We start from the raw sequence: 19863 nt of genomic DNA on the forward strand, positions 1-19863 counted from the left end.
TGGTTGTGAGCCACCATGTGGTTGCTGGGATTTGAACTCTGGACCTTCGGAAGAGCAGTCGGGTGCTCTTACCCACTGAGCCATCTCACCAGCCCCCGGGAGCTTATTTTTAATAGAGTTTTTTTCTTATTTATTCTTTGGGAACCTCACATCACACAGCCCAATCCCATTCATTTCCCAGTCCTTCTATATCCGACCTCCATTCTTGTAAACCAAACCCCTCCAAAGGAAAATAAAACAACCAAAACCAAACAAAAAACCATCTGGCTGACCCCTCTAGACATGACCTACTCCTCTATCAGTCACAGGCTTCCCTTAGACCAGTCCCAGCTGTGGTAGCTTCTCCAGGTCCCACATACATGTACTACTCCACTGGTCTGTCTTGCCCCACCTCCACTGACCCATCTTGCCCCACCCCTTCATCACATATTCATCTGTCTTAGTAGCATTGGGAGTCACGGTGTGTCATGCAGCACATCCTCTTGCCCAAACGGCTTTACTTGTAAATGTTCATTGTAATGAGTCCTTAGTCTGGTTCGAGCCCTTTGTCATCAATACTAGATCCTCACCAGGACTCCTCTTAGGTAGCCTGCTGTTGCTCGGAGTCATGGAGATCCTGTGGTTATGGTTCTGCAGAATGGGCCCCTTCACATGCTCTGGCAGCTCCTAGATGGGGAAGATGCTGGGTGGATGTGGAGACCTGAGTTGGTCAGTCTGAGTCTTTGCTGTGCTCCCCCATCCCTAGCTGTGAGTAGGGTCAGTTCTCCTGTAGCTGGTGAGGGGTGGGGCCAGTTCAGCACAGTGCTCAACATAGCTTTAGGTGACAGCCCAGAGCACAGACATCTGTATGGCCTTTGGAGGTAACCCAGACTTTGGATATCAACATAGACCCTAGTTGCAGTAGGACCACGGTCCCAGTTATGGTCCTCAGTGTAGCCTGGATCCCTACATCACCATGGCCTCAGGGGGCAGCACAGGACACTCAGATCAGTTTGGCCCCTGGTGGCTGCATGGCTCCTCAGATATTGACATGGTCAGGCAGCAGCCAGACCACTGGCATCTGATTGTTCCTCATGGGCCATGGGCATTATTACAGACATGGGCTGTGTTAGGGCCATGGACCTAGACATGGGCCTTCTGTGAAAGCCTAGGCAAGGAATCTCAGATCAGCCTGTTCCTCACATCTCCAGTTCTACCTCTCCCTGCAGTGCATGAGCGCCACCCCCCCTCTCATCTCCCCATCACATATTTATTCATCGCAGTGGTACCTGTCTACTCAGGCTGCTGGGCCAGGGGCCAGGCGCTTGAGTGTCTTCCTCCTGGGCCCAAGCCACCTCTGTGCATGATTTTATTTATGTATGTTATTACATTTATTGATTTGTATATGTTAAACTGTGTTTTCATTCCTACAGTGAAATCAAATTAATCACAGGTCTGTTCTTTTTAATGAATTGTTGAATTTCATTTACAAGCATTAGAAAATTGTAAATATGTATGTATGCGAGTGTGCCAGATGCTTGCTGATGCCCACAGGGGCCAAAAAAGGCCACCAAGTCCCAGTGAGCACAAGTTACAGGAGTCTGAACCACCTAATGTGGATGGAAATTGAACTTGATCTTTTGGAAGAACAGCAGGTTCTCTTAAACAATAAACCATCTCTCTGGCTCAGTTTTACAAGCATTTTTATTGGGGATTTTTTACATCTTTATCCACCTAGTAAATGACTCTGCAATTTTATGTGTTGCGTTCTTATCTACTGTTGTGGTGAAGGGACAGTGCTGGGTTTGTAGAATGAGCTTGGAAGCATTCTTTGCTGTTACACTGTGTAGAGGAGTGTGAGAATCATAGATGGTGCTTTCTCCCTGATCTGTCTGGTAGAATTCATCAGAGAACCATCAGTTCCTGGGCTCCCAACCCCATTTGGAAACTTGTAACTATTTCTTCCATCTTCAGTCTGCTCACTGTTGGTCTGCTTAGGCTTAATTTCTGTTTACTTTTTTTCTTTTTCTTTTTCTTTTTCTTTTTCTTTTTCTTTTTCTTTTTCTTTTTCTTTTTCCTTTTCCTTTTCCTTTTCCTTTTCCTTTTCCTTTTCTTTTCTTTTCTTTTCTTTTCTTTTCTTTTCTTTTCTTTTCTTTTCTTTTCTTTTTTTCTTTTCTTTTCTTTTTCGAGACAGGGTTTCTCTGTGTAGCCCTGGCTGTCCTGGAACTCATTCTGTAGACCAGGCTGGCCTCGAACTCAGAAATCCACCTGCCTCTGCCTCTCAAGTGCTGGGATTAAAGGTGTGTGCCACCATGCCTAGCCCTCTGTTTGCTTTTTAGTGAGCTTGTAACAGTCTGCTTGCAAATGTCAAATGACAGTCTTCTAACCACTGAGGCCCGGTCCCGCACTGTGCAGGCTGAGTGTTTCAGGTTAGTTGGCCTTTAAGATTCTGACATATTTTTCCTGCCTTGCCACACATCTTGGAATAGGAGTCCTTCGAAGGGTTGGGTTGATGGTAGGAAATACTCTTTCTGCTACTGATTGAGGTGGTAGATGTCTTAGGGTTTTACTGCTGTGAAAAGACACCATGGCCAGGGCAACTCTTATAAAGGACAACATTTAATTGGGGCTGGCTTACAGGTTCAGAGGTTCAGTCCATTATCATCAAGGTATGATAATGGCACGGCAGAGTCCAGGCAGGCAGAGTGCAGGAGGACCTGAGAGTTCTACTCATCTGAATGCTGCTAGCAGAATACTGACTTTCAGGCAGCTAGGATGAGGGTCTTAAACCCAGGCCCACAGTGACACACCTACTCCAACAAGGCCATACCTCCTAATAGTGCCACTCCCTGGCCCAAGCATATATAAACCATCACAGTGGGGGATCAAGCTACTAGAGGGCAGGCCATCACACTTAATGGGAATAGTCACCAACAGCAAGGATGGAAGGGCAGCTGTGATGTTGGCTTGGAGGGATCTTTGGAGCTGGTGACAAAGTGGGTGCTCCCAGGGACTTCCTCCCTCCTCTTTTATTCCCTCCCTCCTTTCCCCTCCTCAAACTGTTTCTCTCAATCTCTCCTTATCTTTCTCCCCTCCCTTCCATCTCTCTGCCCCTCCCTCCCTCCCCTCCTTGAAAGAATTTCTACATAGCCCAGGCTAGTATCACTATAGAGCCCAGGCTGGCCTTAAGCTTGTGATTCTCCTCTGTCAGTCATTTAATTGCTGAGATGACAGGTATCTGGCCACATATGGCTTCTGATGCATTTATAAGAAAAACTTATCATATGCTACAATGAAATACTGGTAAAGATTTGTGGTCAAGGTTAAATTGAGTCCCAATTGGAATATACAAGGAATATGCTTGGATATACCCACAAGCCAAAAGTATATGTGTGTGTGTGTGTATATATGCTTAATGTATATGAATGCATTATACACATATTTATTTTATGTTATATATTATATATGTATGTAGGTAAAGTTATTTTGAGGTAGGAAAAGCTCCAAAGAGAAAAATGTTGTATTTCTTCAGGTAGTGATCGCCAGGCTGACAGTTACAACTAAGTGACTTCTCTGAAGACACACATGGTGCCTCATAAGATCTGGATTTTTCCTGTTGTTGCCCCAAGTTACTTTCTTTGAGCAATAACACAGTGTCCTCCACTTCCAAGAATATGCTCATATAATTTTCCTAAAGAATATTGTCTTTCCTTTTTTGTTGTTGTTAAAAAATGTTGAGTTGCTTTGTTTGGCTCTTGAATTTCAGCTTGGAAATTTAGTGGGCTTCTAAATATTTTACATATATATATATATATTGTATTTGTTGTGCCACAGCATTAGGGCTATTCTCAATAGAGTTAACATAAGAATAATACTTTCTTCATAGTCAGGCATTAAAAAAATCCTTTTATGTTTAAGTGAAATTCTGCTGTGATATTGTATTATTTGATCAGTTCCGCAGAGTCTCTCTCTCTCTCTCTCTCTCTCTCTCTCTCTCTCTCTCTGTGTGCATCTCTGTGTTGCTGACACCTGAGCCCAGCACACACTATCAAGTATTACCATTGAGCTATACCTCTAACATGATGCTGAATTATTTAAACTCATTTGTAAAGTGGAAATTTCTGGTTTCTCTGGAGACTCAGTTAGGTCATAATGATGTTTTACTGAGATAGACAGGTGAATGAATGTTTTGCTGAAGCAGTCACAGGTGAGAGGATATTTTGCTGAAGCAGACACATGAAAGGTTGCATGATGTTTAGAAAGAATATAAATGTGACCACAGATGGTGGAGGAGTGCTTTGGTTTGCATTGCTCTGCCTCGATAGTCTTTGCTGATGACACACAAGCACCGGTTTTCCTTACATTACGTTGCTGATCTTTGCTAGTTGTGGCTTCATGAAGAATAACTCAATAAAGAACTTCTCATGATAGTCCATTGGCTTCTTACTGGTCCCATGAATTCACACTGCTTTGGCAGAGCCTCATGGTTTATTCTGGACTGGACTGAAGCTGCTGATTTTGTTTTTAGTGGCTTGCTAGTAGATTATACTGCTGATATCTTGAAAATGAAGATTGGAATGTTTTGCTGGGATAGACAGGCGATTGAATGTTTTGCTGAAGCAGACATAGGTGAGAGGATGTTTTGCTGATTCAGACCTATTTCTAAACAGGTCCACTTCCCCAGTGTCCTAAAAACCTTTCTTTTCCACTGCCTCTGTTAGGTGGTGGGCTAGAAGGGAGGTTAAAGCATTTTAAGGACCCTTATTAAAGTAGGATTTGAAAAATCTACCCCTGCACATTTCTTTACTGAAACTTGAAGCCCATTTTTTTTTTTTTTAAAGTAAGAGAAAAGGAAATAGCATCAACATTAAGGCGTTTTCTTGGACTAGTTCTGAAAAGAAATGAGGTAAGAGGAAAAAAAAGTGGGAAAACCCTAAGGTAATAGGACAATACCCAAGGCCATATCAAGGAGACTATCCATTATTCCATGTTGTTATTGATACTATAAATGTTATAAATTTTGGCCATGCTCTTTAAGCCAAGGCGTTTATGTGCCTGGTGTGTTGAGTGATCTTTTGGTGTTGTTAATCTCAAAGCCACAGTTACAATCCTCTAACCCTTTGAATGTTTGCCAGAAAAATATTATAATGTGGGCTGAGGAAATGGCTTAGTGGTTGAGTGCTTGCTATATAGGTGTGAGCACCTATAGGTGTTCAGGTCCCCAGAACCCGTGTAAATGCTGGGTGGACATCATGGTCCACCTGTAATTCCAGATGCTGAAGGCAGAAACAGGGAACTCCAGATCATGTTGGTTATAGGGACTAGCCATATGGGCGAGGTCTGGGTTTGACTGAGACCTTCCCTCAGTGAATAAAATAAAAGACCTGGAGTCTCCAATTGGCACTTATACACAGCAGTGTCTTCACACGTGCAAACATACATACATACATACATACATACATACATACATACCATACACACACAGACCACACATATACCACACACCAGACACACCACCCCCATACATGCATGGATATGCCCATTCATGTACACATCACACACACACACACCACATACAACATACACCACACACCAGACACACCACCCCTACAATGAGTGGATATGCCCATTCATGTACACATCACACACACACACACACACACACACACACACACACACCACATACAACATACACCACACACCAGACACACCACCCCCACAATGAATGGATATGCCCATTCATGTACACATCACACACACACACTACATACAACATACACCACACACCAGACACACCCCCACACATGAATATGCATATGCACATTCATATACATACCACACAGCACACATACTATATAAATACCACCCTTACATACCCATGCATGCACACATGCATGTATATGCACATGCATCACACATATGCACACATATATAATAAAGGAAAACATGGAAGAAAAGACAGGACATTTTGAGGTATGCCAGAATCAGACATTCAAACTGGAGTTTCAGAAAACATCCAGTTTGATTTCTTCATTTTGTAGGAAGTAGGTCTTTGGTTCAGAGGTGGAATGGTGTTCTTAAAGATGACAGTAGTGAAGGCTGAAACCCACTTCTCAGCTGTGTGTGGCTCAGTGTCCCCAGTGTGCTTTGAACCAGCAGCATGATACCAAGGCAGATCAAGGGACAGTTGAGGTGAAATCCTATTCCTGTGAAATAATTAATTTTCCCCAGCTGCTTATTCTAACAGAAAGGATTTCTTTTGAAAGAGGAAGTTTTGAAATCTCAGTGGTGTTTAATAATTATCTACCACTGGCTCATTAATATGACAAACATATCCCATGCTTGATCTTCACAGAGAAATATAGAGGGCAGGCTTGGTGGATAGGAGCACTGGATGCTCTTCTAGAGAACTTGAGTTCAGTTCCCAGCACCAATGTGGTAGCTCACAACCCTCTGTAACTATGATTCCAGGGACTCTGATTTCCTCTTCTGATCTCTGTAGGTGCCAAACACATATAATCCAGACGTAGGCAAAGCACTCACACACAAGATGAGTAAATCCAATAAAAAATTAAAAATAAGTAAGTTAAAAGTTTATCTTTTAAAAATTTAGCCAGGTGTGGTGGCCACACTGTAATTTACACCAGTATTCTGGAAGTTGACACAAATGGATGGTTGAAAGTGTGAGGCTGGCACTAGCCTGGGCAACAGTGTGAATCTCCATCTCAACAAACACTGCCCAAACCCCTAGAGCATTTATACTTGTTCTGAGCATGTGCAGAATCTTCTCAAATATAATCTTCAAGCTATGTGGTGTGGTAACTATTTCCATGGTGATGCAGTCTGTTCTGTTAGTCATTGCTTTAAAGCACTCAGGGGAATGTGTAATGTTGCCTTGTTATGTAAGAGACTGTAGCAAGCACCGACTTTGGGAGCCACAGGGTATCCTAACACCACTTTTTGAGGGTCTCAAGGGCTGACAGCAATTTGTTGAGGTATGAGTAGGGATCTTTATTTTACCTTTAGTATTTTTTAAGGAAGCACAGTAAAAGAACGTATGAGATCCACTGGGAGGCCAAGAAGCCAAAAACCTCAAAGTGTTCACCTTCTGTTTCTCCTTGTGCCATCATGAGAGTCTAGGTCTTGGTGTGGGAATGATTATAAAATACTGGAGCAAGGAAGAGTTTCAATGACCCAACCATGCTAGGCATTGTGCCACTGAACATTTAAAAACCATCTTTGTTGGCCTGGAGGGAGTCTTAGAGGTAAGGAGCATGTAATGGTCTCACAGAGGACCCGGGTTCGGTTCCCAGCATAGACATGGTCACTTAGAACCTTCTCTGGTCCTATGCCTCTCTCTGGCTCTTACAGGCTCCTCCCAACAAGGGGACACACAACTCACACAGGCATGCACACCTACACATAAAAGTAGTAAGCAAATCTTTGAGAGCCATTTTTAAAGTACAAAGGCGTTGCAACTCCTGTGATGTTTCTTCGTAGAGATTTCGTGAATAAGATCCTGCTATCTGAATTATAGATATGACAAGATCTAAGCTTTATTTTATTTTATATTTTTCTTCCTAAAATTTAGGCTGAATATTTCTCATAGTTGCTGATTTTCAGCTCTGGTGATAGGAGGTGGTAAGGCTTCGTACTGTTCACCAACGGCTACATTCTATGTCACAGAAATTAAAAACCATTTAAAATCACAGACTAACATTCCATTCAGACTTCAAATGCGTCTTGAAGTGAGTATTGCTTTCTTGGCACCGGTTTGAAGTTTTCGCTGGGTCAAGTCCCTAGATGTACCATGTAGCATGAAGCTGGCCCTGGCCTCCCCTGGCCCCACAGTCTCTGGGCCCTGATCCCCCAATCCCAGCAACCCTGGGCTCTGCTCTGCTCTCTGGCTCCTTACCCACTGGGATGGGATTTTTGTTTCAGCATTCTGTAGACCGCACAAGCACTGCCTGGGTTGTTTTCTGTGTGAAATCCTCTCCTGTGTGGACGGGAGAGCTGGCAGCAGCCCCTCAGTGTTGTCACTAAGGGAGAGGAGGGCTTCATGGATTGGCTTCCGGCCACTTGCTCAGAGGCTGGGACCGTGATGACTCTCCATCCATGCATGTTGTGGTTCAAGAGGTAGAAAACAGCCCAAGTCTTGTCAACATTGCTAGGTGGGGGGTGGGTGTAGGGAAATTCCTTTTCTGTCTCCTTGTACAGTCAGTCCTGTCTACAAACTTTGCTTTCCTGTTCCTTCCAGGCAGCCTTTTCCAGACTCAGTGTTTTCTACTGTGGATCTTACTGCGACTTGAATTTATGTCCCCAGGAATTCATGTGCCAGGCACTCAGTCTGAGTTCCATGCTAATTGTATTCTCAGACCAGGTCTTTCTGAGTTCTGCACTCATGAATGAATTCATTTATTGGTGGATTAATGTATGTCCCAAATTAGCTTTGTCAATTTGATACATCCTAGAGTTGGCGCAGAGGAAAGCTTCGACTGAGTAATTGACTATATTAGATGGGCTTATAGACATTATCTTAAATTGTGGGGATTATCTTAGTTGTTCATTGGTACAAGAGGGACCAGTCCACTGTGGGTGGCACCATTTCCTGGGCATGTGGTCTTGAGCTGTATAAGAAATTCAACTAAACATGAACCTGTGAATAAACCAGAGGGAGGGAGACCAGCAAACAGAGATCTTTTATGGTTCCTGCCTATAAGTCCCTTCTTTGAATTCCTACCCCAATTTCCCTCAACAATGGATTGTGTGTGACATGGATGTATAAGCCAAATAATCCCTTTCCTTGCTAAGTTGCTTTAGTTAAAATGTTTTTATCAAGCAACAGAGTGAAAATAGAAAAACCGGTTATGGAGGTAGTGGTTTTGTTCTAATAATGAACTCTCTGGCCAGTTGCTTCTAGCTCACCAAGCTGTGCCCTATACATACATATACATATACTTATACATATATATTATATATGCATACACATGCACATATGCATATACATACAAACATATCTGTGTGCATATATATACATATATATATACACACACATATATATATATATACATACATATATATGTGTATATATATATATAGCCTGTACAATTAAGAAGCCCCTTTGCAGATGTGGCTCCATGACTTTGAACCTAACAGAACCCAGAACTGTGAGAAATAAGTATATTTATGTACTATTATAAGTATAAATAATATTTTTTTCTGAATAAATTACCTAGCCTCAGACTTTCTAACATAAATCAAGACTAAGAAAGAATTTACTTTCAGATTAAGATTCAGATTAAGACTTAGACTTAAACTATGGGATGGTTTAACTCCTATAAATAATTGTCTGTCACATACATTCTAGATAGGATAGGAACTACATAAAGAAACCAAAATGTAATTCATAGACTAGTTGATTCAACCATTAAAACATGTCTTGGGTACCCAACATGTATAACACAATTTTTTTATTAGTTATTTTAAAATTTACATTTCAAATGTTATCACCTTTCCTAGTTTCCCATCCAAAAATCCCCTATCCTTTCCCCACTCCCCCTGTTTCCCCCACCCACTCCTGCTTCCTGGCCCAGGCATTCCCCTATATTGGGGCATAGAACCTTCACAGGACCAAGAGCCTCTCCTCCCATTGATGACCAGCTAAGCCATCCTCTGCTACATATGCAGCTAGAGCCACGAATCCCTCCATGTGTTTTCTTTGATTGGTGGTTTAGCCCCAGGGAGCTCTGGGGTTACTGGTTAGTTCATATTGTTGGTATAACAGCCTTAGGCACTGTTCCTTGTGAGACGTGAACAAATATCTACTCACCCCAGATAGGGAGCCAAAGACAGACCAAAACATGGATACCACCAAAGTCCTAGTTGGTGAACCAAAGACTTTTACCATTGTTACTTACCAGAATATGGGTGCAGGGTTACTTACAGTAGCAGAAATGACTCAAAGACAGCCGAAGCTCTGAAAGCGCACCCCAGCATGAGTGACAGTTCATGAAAGCTGGAAACACGGAACACATTGCAGTCAGATCAAGATGTCAGATCCCAGTGCATAGCCTCCCAGGCAGCCTGGCTAGCTGCTACTTTTCTTAGGCTGCTGGATCTGAGCTGCTCCTGAACAGTTCAGCTTGACTGAGGTTGACATTCAGCCTTTACTGCTTATATATTCTAGGGGAAGGAGGGGGGCGGTCTAGTAAATCTGATCAGTTTCAGGTACTTCCTGAAGCTATTTTGAGTTGTTCCCTTTGTCTCTTAAGGAGCTTCCTTGTTGGAGGGAGCCTTCACCTGCCCTGAGAACATATTGTTTCACCTCCTGAGTCTTGAAAAGAAGTTTCCTTCAAGATGTAAGGATTTAATTTAGCTTTGGACTAAATTGCTACAAACCTGCACTTAGTAAATTGAACTTGTTTCTTTAGTATTACTGCCTCAGATCTCCATACTCACAGTGTGGTATTTGCCCTTCAGCCTTCCCCATCCTGGTTTGAGATGGCTTGGGGGAAACTCATGCCCTCTAGGTCCCACTGTCTCCAATTAAACGTTCTGGCAGGAGGCTAGAGAGAATTGAATGAGTGTGGGCCATTTTCCTAGCGTGGAACTGCAGCTACTGTTAGACCAGAGTTCCTCAGTCTTCCTTTGGTGTTTCCTCCAAGCTGAAGGGTGTGACTGGTACCACTGGTTACAGCCTGGAGGCACCCCACCATCCTTGAAGCTGTACCTGCCCTGCTGTCTTGCTAAAAGTCTCTTAATTATGGCATCTTCCAATTGCCCCATCTCCTCCCAAATGCCTGACTCACTGTTAGCTCATACTGAACACATGCCAGGAGTGGCCATTAAGATGTTAACACATCCTGCTTGATTTGATGATTTCTTAAATCTACATTAACCTTGACAAAGAGAAGCTGTAGTTTGGAAGGACTTGTAATTTCCCCCAGGCTATGCAGGGAGTAAAGGACAGGATCAGATCCTGTGCACTGCAAACCCTTTTAAGTGATTCAGGGCTCTTCTCTCCCTTTCTGTGGGTCACACACACCTAGAGGAAGGCTCTGTTCCTTTTCAGACATCAGCATCAGTAGCTCTTCCTGTTGATGCCTCAGAGATATGGAGGCAAGACCATACATCTATCTACCTTTGTTAGTTACCAGAAGCCCTGGGTATGTCAGCCCTGGGATGTTCTTAGAGCCAAGATCCCAGTCCTTAGGATGAGCTTCATTACTGGGGAGGTTGGTTGACATAAGGGCTTCTCTCTCTCCAGCTTCACCTTCCTTCCACATCAGCAAAGTCAGCAGCAGAAATGATGTGTGGTGACTGCAAGGGCGAGTGCAGATGTGAGATTGGCACACAGCAGCCTGCATTTCATGTGGCTTGGGTGACGTGGGTTTCAGTGTGGAGGTGCTGTTTATGTCTGTCATGCTCCTGGGCATAGTGGCCAAGGGTGGTCATGCCACAGCCATGACATCACCGCCTTCCCTCTCAGAGAACCTCCAGGGTGCTCTTTGCATATTTGTGTAATGATTTTTTTTTCTATGCTTGCTACTGGAGTTTTTAAGGTCAAAGCCTGGGCCCCGGCACCTTAAGCTAGACTTGGCAAACTCGTCCTCAACAGACCAGTTAAAGAGACAAATAACAGTGAAAAGCAGAGAAAGGAGATTTGTCCAATGTGCCCACACTGGTAAGAGGAATAAAGGGCCCAGTGGTCACCTCCCTTCCCTACACTCATACAAATTAATCTTAAATTTCCAGCAATGAGCAGATTAAAGCGTTTGTTGTGGACATTTAGCAAAAGTGTATTTAAAAAATTTACTTATTTTGTAAATGTAAGTCATTAGTTACCATTCTTTATTGACAAGATTTGACACTCTGGCCTTTTTTCTGTCACATACAGGTGAGCTTACCTGGTGTTACTGTTATTGCTGGTTGCTGTTGAGTCTTCTGTGACTCCTATTATGGAAGAGAAATGTAACATAAAGATATCTGACAAACATATATACCTATCATTTTATAATTATCACACCCTTAATAAAAATGACACATACATAACTTGCATAGTCAAAAATATTTCTAGAAAAAATATAGTAACAATCTAATAATTTTTATGTATATTCTTAGAGATATTTTATCTGACACAAAGTATTTTTCATGTCTTTTCAATATCTTTGACTGTTTAATTATCAGTTCTTGCTAGAATGTTTTTTTTGGGGGGGGATTTATCAAAATCTATGTGGTTGATATAAAATTTTGTAATGTAACAAAACTTTCATGACTTAATGTGTTCTCTTTTTGAAAGGTCTAGGATGTAGGTTCAAGAAGATGACTGAGACAAATTATCAGAGGTGAAAATTTATTAGAAACATTATTAGTGTCTCGGGAAGACAGACAGACAGACAGAAAACTGCATGCAGAGACTCAGAAGAAGAGTTAGGGCTAAAGAGGCATCAGTGCGTGTGTGTGTGTGTGTGTGTCCCCTCTCTCCTTAAGTTCTCTGAGGAGGGGGCTCACAGTACATATCTGTAACTAAGCTTTTCATTCCTGGGCAGAAGACAGAGAACAAAGTGGGAACAAGATAAAGAGCCTCCAGCACTCCCTTTGGTTGTCCAGTGCCAAGCAGTCAGCTCTGAAAACATACGTACCAGGAACATTCTACGGACTCAACCGGTTATATTTGGGAATGTATATAGAGTACATATATGCATTCAATAACAATTGAGAAGAAGAGGTCATGAATTTGAAAGAGAGTAGAGTAAGTGTGTATGGGGGAGTCGGGAGGGAGGAAAGAGAAGGGAGAAATGTAATTAAAATACAATCTCAAAAGTAAACAAAGCAGAAACATCTGATAGTTAAAATAGTATATAGTAGTTATAAATACCAGACTGATGTAACAAATCTTACGTGTGTCTAATAACATTCTTGAAGGCTATTCTAATGTGGCCAGAGGTACTGAGAAGAAAATATTTTCCTCTCATCTGTGAAGGCCAATGAGGTCCCAGGGGACCTTGGCCATATCTAGAAATGTTCTGCATCTGTGGAAAATCACTTTTTCTCTTGTCCACAGAGGCTACAGAGAGCAGTCTACACAGACACTGGTAAGGAAAGGTTTGCTTAGTGTGTCTAGGGGAAGACACTGCTAGGCCAAGCAAGGCCTTCCACTTATCCTTACATATGTAGACAACTGATAAAAGAAGGCCAAGGAGCCTGAGGTTCCTCACAAGCCCAAGTGACCCCTGAAGACCAGAACCTCAACTGGCCATGACAGAATAAGACAAAAATGAATTTTGGCTACCCATGTGGGCTTAGACTCCAGCAGGAAAGTATAACTAGAATTAAATATTTAGCAGTTCAAAGGACAGTCCCCAGAGATTATACTTAACCACATGATTATTATTATTTGGATATATTATATATAATATGTTATATATATTATTTGGGTAAATTATATATATTATATATATGGCAAAGCAGTGCAGAGGCTTCTCCATTTCCTATTCTTGCTGAGATCTGGAGTATCCCAAGTGGACTGAGAAGCTCTGGAGAGGAAAGCAGACTTCATTCAACACCTGTGGGCTGTTGGGCTCTGGGATGCTTCTGATGAGAGGATAGACAAACCTCCCTGAATAGTACCTACCACTCAGGACTGCAGGGAACTGAGCAGAGATAGAATCTTCCATCCCCGAAGTCCTGCTTTCCAGCCTACAAAAGCCCGCACATGTGCAGATTCCTCTTCCACTCCCCTTTAGTTCTGATGAAAAGAAAATTCTGCTTCTGGAGATGTCAGTCTTTCTGCTTCCACCTCAACTTCCATCAGTCCGACAGACAGTGCCTTCAGGTGGCGGCCCAGATCAAGAGATGGAAGATTTCCCACCATTTGCTGGCCCATTTACTAGCCAGCAACATTGTAGCTGCTAATGCTTCCTTCATTGACATCAGAGCCAGCATTTCCAGGTCTCTATCATGGGCTAAGGACCAGAGACTCTTTTGGAACTCTCCAGATTGGGACTGCTGAGACACCCAGCCCCAAGGACCAAGCAACTATGGGTTCCCAGCCTCTCAAGTGTGAGAAATTGTTTATCATTCCAATGTAAGCTGCCCATGTATACGTGAATATGTGTATGTACACACACACACACACACACACACACACACACACACACACACACACACATATATACACAATTTATTTGATTGGTCTGCTCATCTAGAGAACTCTACTATACAGTTTGTGCCAACTGAAATGGGAATCTGATGTCACTGGTACCTGGAGGTCATCCTAGTATATCTCTACTGAGGCAGTCTGGAGAACAGAAATTGGTGATGTGGGAACTGCAAATGACATGTAGCCTTTTCTATCAAAGGGGTTAAGCAATCCTTTCAGCCCCCTGGAAGTGGTTGATGAAATCCCCTGAGAACCAAGTTCTTTTTCTGGCAGAGTTCAGCCATTTCATTCCCCTAGTTGTCTCAATATTCAGATGGTCAGAGGGGGGGGCATCAGAGTCTCTCCTAGTATATCCTTTTTCCTGCAAGAACGGTTGCATGCTAGGGATTGACCCAGAGCCTACGGCATGAAAGAAATCACTCTGCCAGTAAGCTGTTCTCCTTGTATGATGTCCAAGCTCAGAATCCAGCAATGGATTCAAGGAGGACTAGGCAGATAAGACACAAGGCAATAGACTGCTAGGCAGGCAGAAGCCAGCAGGCACCCAGGCACATACAAAGTCCAGTACATAGACCTACATAGGCTGACTGGTTAAGGCAAAAGGCAAAGAAACTGGTACCTGATCACTAAGCCATGTTTATACAGAACCACGCCCAAATGCCATTATCAAATAATTTACTTTTGGGGTCTGTGGTCATTTGAATGAGAATGACCCCATATCTTTGAATAATTGGTCCCCAGTTGGAGGAACTGTTTGGGAAGGATTAGGAGGTATGGCTTTGTTGGAGGAGGTGAGTCACTGGTGGTGGGCTTAAGGTTTCAAAAGCTCCCTGCCACCCCAGTACACTATCTGCTTTTGTTTGTGGATGGGGATTAGAGCTCTGAGCTGTGCCATGACTACCTGTCTGTGGCAAAGCTCCCCACTGCAGTGGAGACAGGCTCCTATCCCAATGCTTCCTCCTGTAAACTGACTCAGTCCTGATGTTTGTCACAGCAATGGAGAAGTACCTAACACTCTCAGTCTCTGGGCACCCAGTGTCAGCTGTGTCCTGCTGACTTGTGAGTTAGGATCTCTGCCCATGATCTGCACCAGCTCATGGCTAAATGTAAACTGTCCTTTAGGACCTTTTGCTCCCTACACCTAGTCCCTACTTTCATATTTTTATCTTTTCAATATTATTGTTTGGTTTCTAGACAGACAAAGGCATTCACAAGATAGATGGCACAACAAAATAAAATTGAATTCTGTAGAAATAAGAACAAAGGGCAGGGGAGACTGTTTGGGTTGTAAATAAGAAATAGAAAAAAGAACAAAGGAAAACTGGATGCTTTTGTTACATGCGGATTAAGCTAATCCTAATGCAGTCAGACACTTAAAAAAATCTTCAATGCAAGCCAGGATTTGTATAACTACAGATATCACTGAGCTCTACCCATTTGAAGGTCAGTTTTGGATCTCCCTCCCTCCCTCCCTCTCTTTTCCCCCTCCTTCCCTTCCTTCCTTCCTCCATCTCTCCCGCCCTCCCTCCATTTTCTTTGTCATGTTTTAGATCTTTCTATTCTTCTCCAGCCTCTTCTTTTTTGCTTCAGTTTTTGGCTTATGCTGCCTCAAAAATCATTTCCAGAGTATGGAGGTGTGAAATCAGTTGTTTTAATTGTCTTCATAATTGTCTTCAGAAGAAGATTAAACAGCAGCAGTAACAGCTGGATCCTAACAGCTGTTCTCACCTGCAGGACAACTGGTTATCACTGCTTGGACATCAGTGCTGTCTGCTTGTTGGGATCCCTTTGGCCCCGAGTATTTCATTAACTTTGTTAAAACTTACTCTCTTTCACCTGTGAGACAGATGTCATTGGAACTTTCAGTGAGTTTTAGGGGGAGGCAGAAGTGTTTGTTGAGACAGGCCATTCACAAAAAGGTGAGAAAACCTTGTCTCTAGGTTTACTCCATCCTAACAATTTAAAAACTTATTAATTCTTTATGTGTACTCAGGGTGGGGAAGGGGGCTGGTGACCCAGGAGAAGAGGTCAGAGGACAACTTGTGGGAAGCCGTTCTTTCCTTTCACCACTTGGGTCCTGGGGACTGAACACAACTATCAGCCTCCATAGCAGGTGTCTTTACCCTCTGAGGATTCTTGCCAACACACCATTACTATTGAGAAAGATGCTGGTAGCAGGCCTGTCAGCCTTGCTACTGGGGAGGATCATAAGCTCATGGTTTGCCTGCTGTTACAGAATGAGTTCATGTCCTGCTTGGGCTACAAGCTAAATCAACCAACAGACCATTAAAGGACTGGGGTATTGCTCAATGGTAAGGCACTTGTTTAGGGCACACAAGGCTCTGCACTGATTCCAGTCGGTCTCCCTTCCTCTCCCTTCCTCTGCCTCCCCTCAGCTCTTGGGTTATCTCTGTCACAACTCCTCACCTCTATCCACCACATGTCCATGTTTCTGACCATTTTCACACCTTATATTTTCTGTTCATATCTTAAGTTGGCAGGCATGGGTGGAAAATGCTGTGGAGAGTAGCTACTCTGGGAAAGTAAGTAATGATGATGATTTTATGTTGATATTGATGACAATGACATCAGGCAATGCTGGAGATTGAACTCAGGGCCTTGGGAATGGACAGCTAGCCCTCCACTACTTGCCTCGCTTGCCCTTTCTCATCACTGTTGACTGTTTCACAGTACTACAGGCCTGAATTCACACACCCATCACAGTAGGAGGTAGCTTCTAAATAAAATCAACATCATGCCTCGGACTGTCCAGTCGGTTATTTTCCATGGCTGCAGTGATTTTCCCTCTGCTGCCCCGTCTTGTGTACTCTGTAGGTTGGATCTCTTCGGTTCATATTGGAAGTTACTCTTTTGGGTTTTTCTCTGGGTGATTTCAAAGGCAGGAAGGAATTTCTCGCCTTCACCATGCTCCTCTGCAGCAGGTAAATAGTTTAACAGCTGTGGGGATGATAACTAGAGTTAGTCAGAAGGTGTCTGATCGATCTTAAGTTTAATTGACCCATGTTTCATGCTTTAAGGTGACTCTTTTTTAATTTAATTAAAAAAAATTGTGTACATGTGTTTATCTCACAGGTATGCAGAGGCTCGGGGAGACCAGAAGAGGGCACGGGATCTTTTGGTGCTGGGGCTTCAGGTAACTGTGAGCTGCCCAACATGGGTGCTGGGACTGAGTCCTTTGGAGGATAATCTAGCAACTATAACAGCTAAGCTGTCGTCAGGACTCAAGATGCATATTTCTACTTATGTCATTTACAAAACAGATGTCACCAATAAAGAGAGTTTATCCCAGGGCATCTGAATGAACATTGGCTTCTGATGCCTGGGACTCCTCACATCACAGCAGACTCAGAAGCAGAGCTGAGCGCTCATCCCTAATGAGCTCTTACCAGCCCACTTCCTCGAGTTAGGTTCTACATCCCAAAACTCCTTTGTACTCACAGCTCCTTAAAACAGTGCTAAAAGACAGGTCCAAGATTCAAACACATCACTCTTGGATGGCTAGTGTGTCTACAGTCATCCGAGAAAAGGAAACGCCAATTGAGAAAGTGGCTCATCAGTGTGGCCTGTGGGTAAAAGCTTTCAGGGCATTTTCTTGTTCGATGATTGCTGTATTTGAGTTCAGTTCACTGTGAACATGGCCATCCCTGGGGTCATGATCCTGGGTATATAAGAAAGCAAACTGAGCAAGCCAGGAGGAACTGGTCAATAAGCAATGTCTGCCTCAGTTCCTGCCTTGAGACCATTTCCTGATGTTCCTCAATTATGGACCTGAAAGTTGTAAGATGATATAAATTCTTTTCTTCCCAAGTTGCTTTTGGTCATATTTTTTACTGTTGAAACAGACCCCTAACTAGAAAGAGCCTCTAGGGGACATTCCCTATTGAAACCATAATGTCTTTGATCCTGTTCCCCAGAGGGATATGACCATCTCATTATGAATAATATACTTAGTGCAAATTCTCATAGTCTTGCAGTTTCCACACTGTCAAAGACCAAATTTAAATTTGTCTTTTAAGACTCAAGGCAATCTCTTAACTATGAGCCCATGTACACTCAAAACACAAGTTACTTATTTTCAACAAAGGAAGGCATAGAGTAAACATACCTATTCCAAAGAGGAGGAAAGACTGGAATAAAGCAAGTTCAGGATCCAGAAGAGCAGACACAAAATCCTGAAGGGCACCTGCCCAGTGGCTGAAGCTCTTGATGACAACACAAGGGATTCAAGGGTCTTGGCCAACTGCAGCCTATGTGGCAGACTCAGCACATGCAACTTTTCATTATCCTTGGGTTTCTACTGCAACTCAGGCTTCACCTCACTGCTCCACACAGAGCCCACTCCTGAGCTCCACATGGGGTACCTGACTGATTTCTTTGGCTTCCTGGAACCTCGGAGCAAGCCTCACGTTTATACCTTGCCACCTTCTGCTGCCAGGTCTTGATGTAGCCTCTCGCCACCCCTGCAGCGGCCTCTGTGCACCTTCAAGGTCGAGCTTGGGATAATGCTTGTCTTTTGCTCCTCTTTGAGCAAGAGTGTTGGGAGCTTGTTTTGTTTACCCAGTCCCTTTCCATGTAAGCCTGTGTTTTTGCACCCCAGAGCTTTTGATGGTTTGACTGCTGCCTTCCAGGGTCTTTTCCTGGTGTCCTGTTGCACAGTATGTGGGGTCCTGAAGAGGTCAGGGCACTGATCTCAACAATCACAGCTATGCATTCTTACAGCCATTTCTGAAACCCAATTTAAGTTCCTTTTCTCACTGAACTTCATGCTTCTGACACATATTCTACTCTTCTTCACTGGAAATCTGGCTGATAGAAATGACCAGTAGCCATGGCACAGACTGACTGTTATGGCCTTCAAAATTCCTCTGCCAAAGAGTCTAGTCCCTGCCTTTTGAATTCAGCCCCAGGCAAATGATCAGGGCAGGCAAATGTGGCAAGGTTACTTGCCAGCATGTCAGATGAACGGCCTCTAGCCCAGTCCCGAGAAGAGTCCTTGTTAATTTATGGAATAGTTTGTATTTGAGGAGTTTTGAAGAATTGGTGCAAGTTTCTCAGAAAAGGTGATGCCAGAGCCAGGTTTGATCATGTGAACTGGCTCTAACAGAATTCCCTGGACTGACATAAATTAATGTCTCATAGTTCTGGTTCCAACTCCGAGATCACAGCATGGAAAGAGCTGGCATCTGCTGCCGGCCTGATTCACAGGTGGTTGTATTCTGTTTGGTTCCTGTCTAATAAAACACTAGGAAGTTCTCTGGGGTTTCTTTTCCTTCTTTTTCTCTCATTGTGGTGTTTTTGATTTATAAGGTTCCTGGGACCACTCATTGAGCCTCCTTCCTTCTGACCTAATGACCTCTCAAGGGCCATTGCTTTGCATTTAGGATTTCCACACACAAAACTTTGCATCTCATAAGCCCGCGGTCCACCTGCTTGACTAGTATGAAAAGCTGCCCAGGTGTAGTCCCTGGAAGACAATAAAAGGCAGTCGAGAGCAGGTGAGACTCCCTTGCACACAATATGCTCAAGGCATTCTGGAAGGCAGCTGCTGGGGGTGGGGTGGGGATTTTCTATAGTAAAAGAGGTAATGATGCTGGCTCTGGTGAGGAGGTGGCACATGAACCAGTGCTGACTGGGACAAACTATGAGACCATGAGCTGATTCAGTAGCATTTAGGGAGGGAGAGAAGGAGGCTGATCATCATG

The 19863-nt window shown here is 43.3% G+C and overlaps 1 long non-coding RNA gene across 1 annotated transcript in view; it reads left to right on the forward strand.

Moving 5' to 3' along the window:
* Positions 1–19420, forward strand: part of LOC110295848 — a 28266-nt gene extending 8846 nt beyond the window's left edge. The window contains exon 3 of the long non-coding RNA XR_002378115.1: positions 17234–19420. This is a non-coding gene — a long non-coding RNA (uncharacterized LOC110295848). The remainder of the gene's footprint in view (positions 1–17233) is intronic.
* The last annotated feature ends 443 nt before the right edge of the window (positions 19421–19863 follow it).

Source organism: Mus caroli, chromosome 6 (genome assembly GCF_900094665.2).
Source record: "Mus caroli chromosome 6, CAROLI_EIJ_v1.1, whole genome shotgun sequence".
NCBI classification, from domain to species: domain Eukaryota; kingdom Metazoa; phylum Chordata; class Mammalia; order Rodentia; family Muridae; genus Mus; species Mus caroli.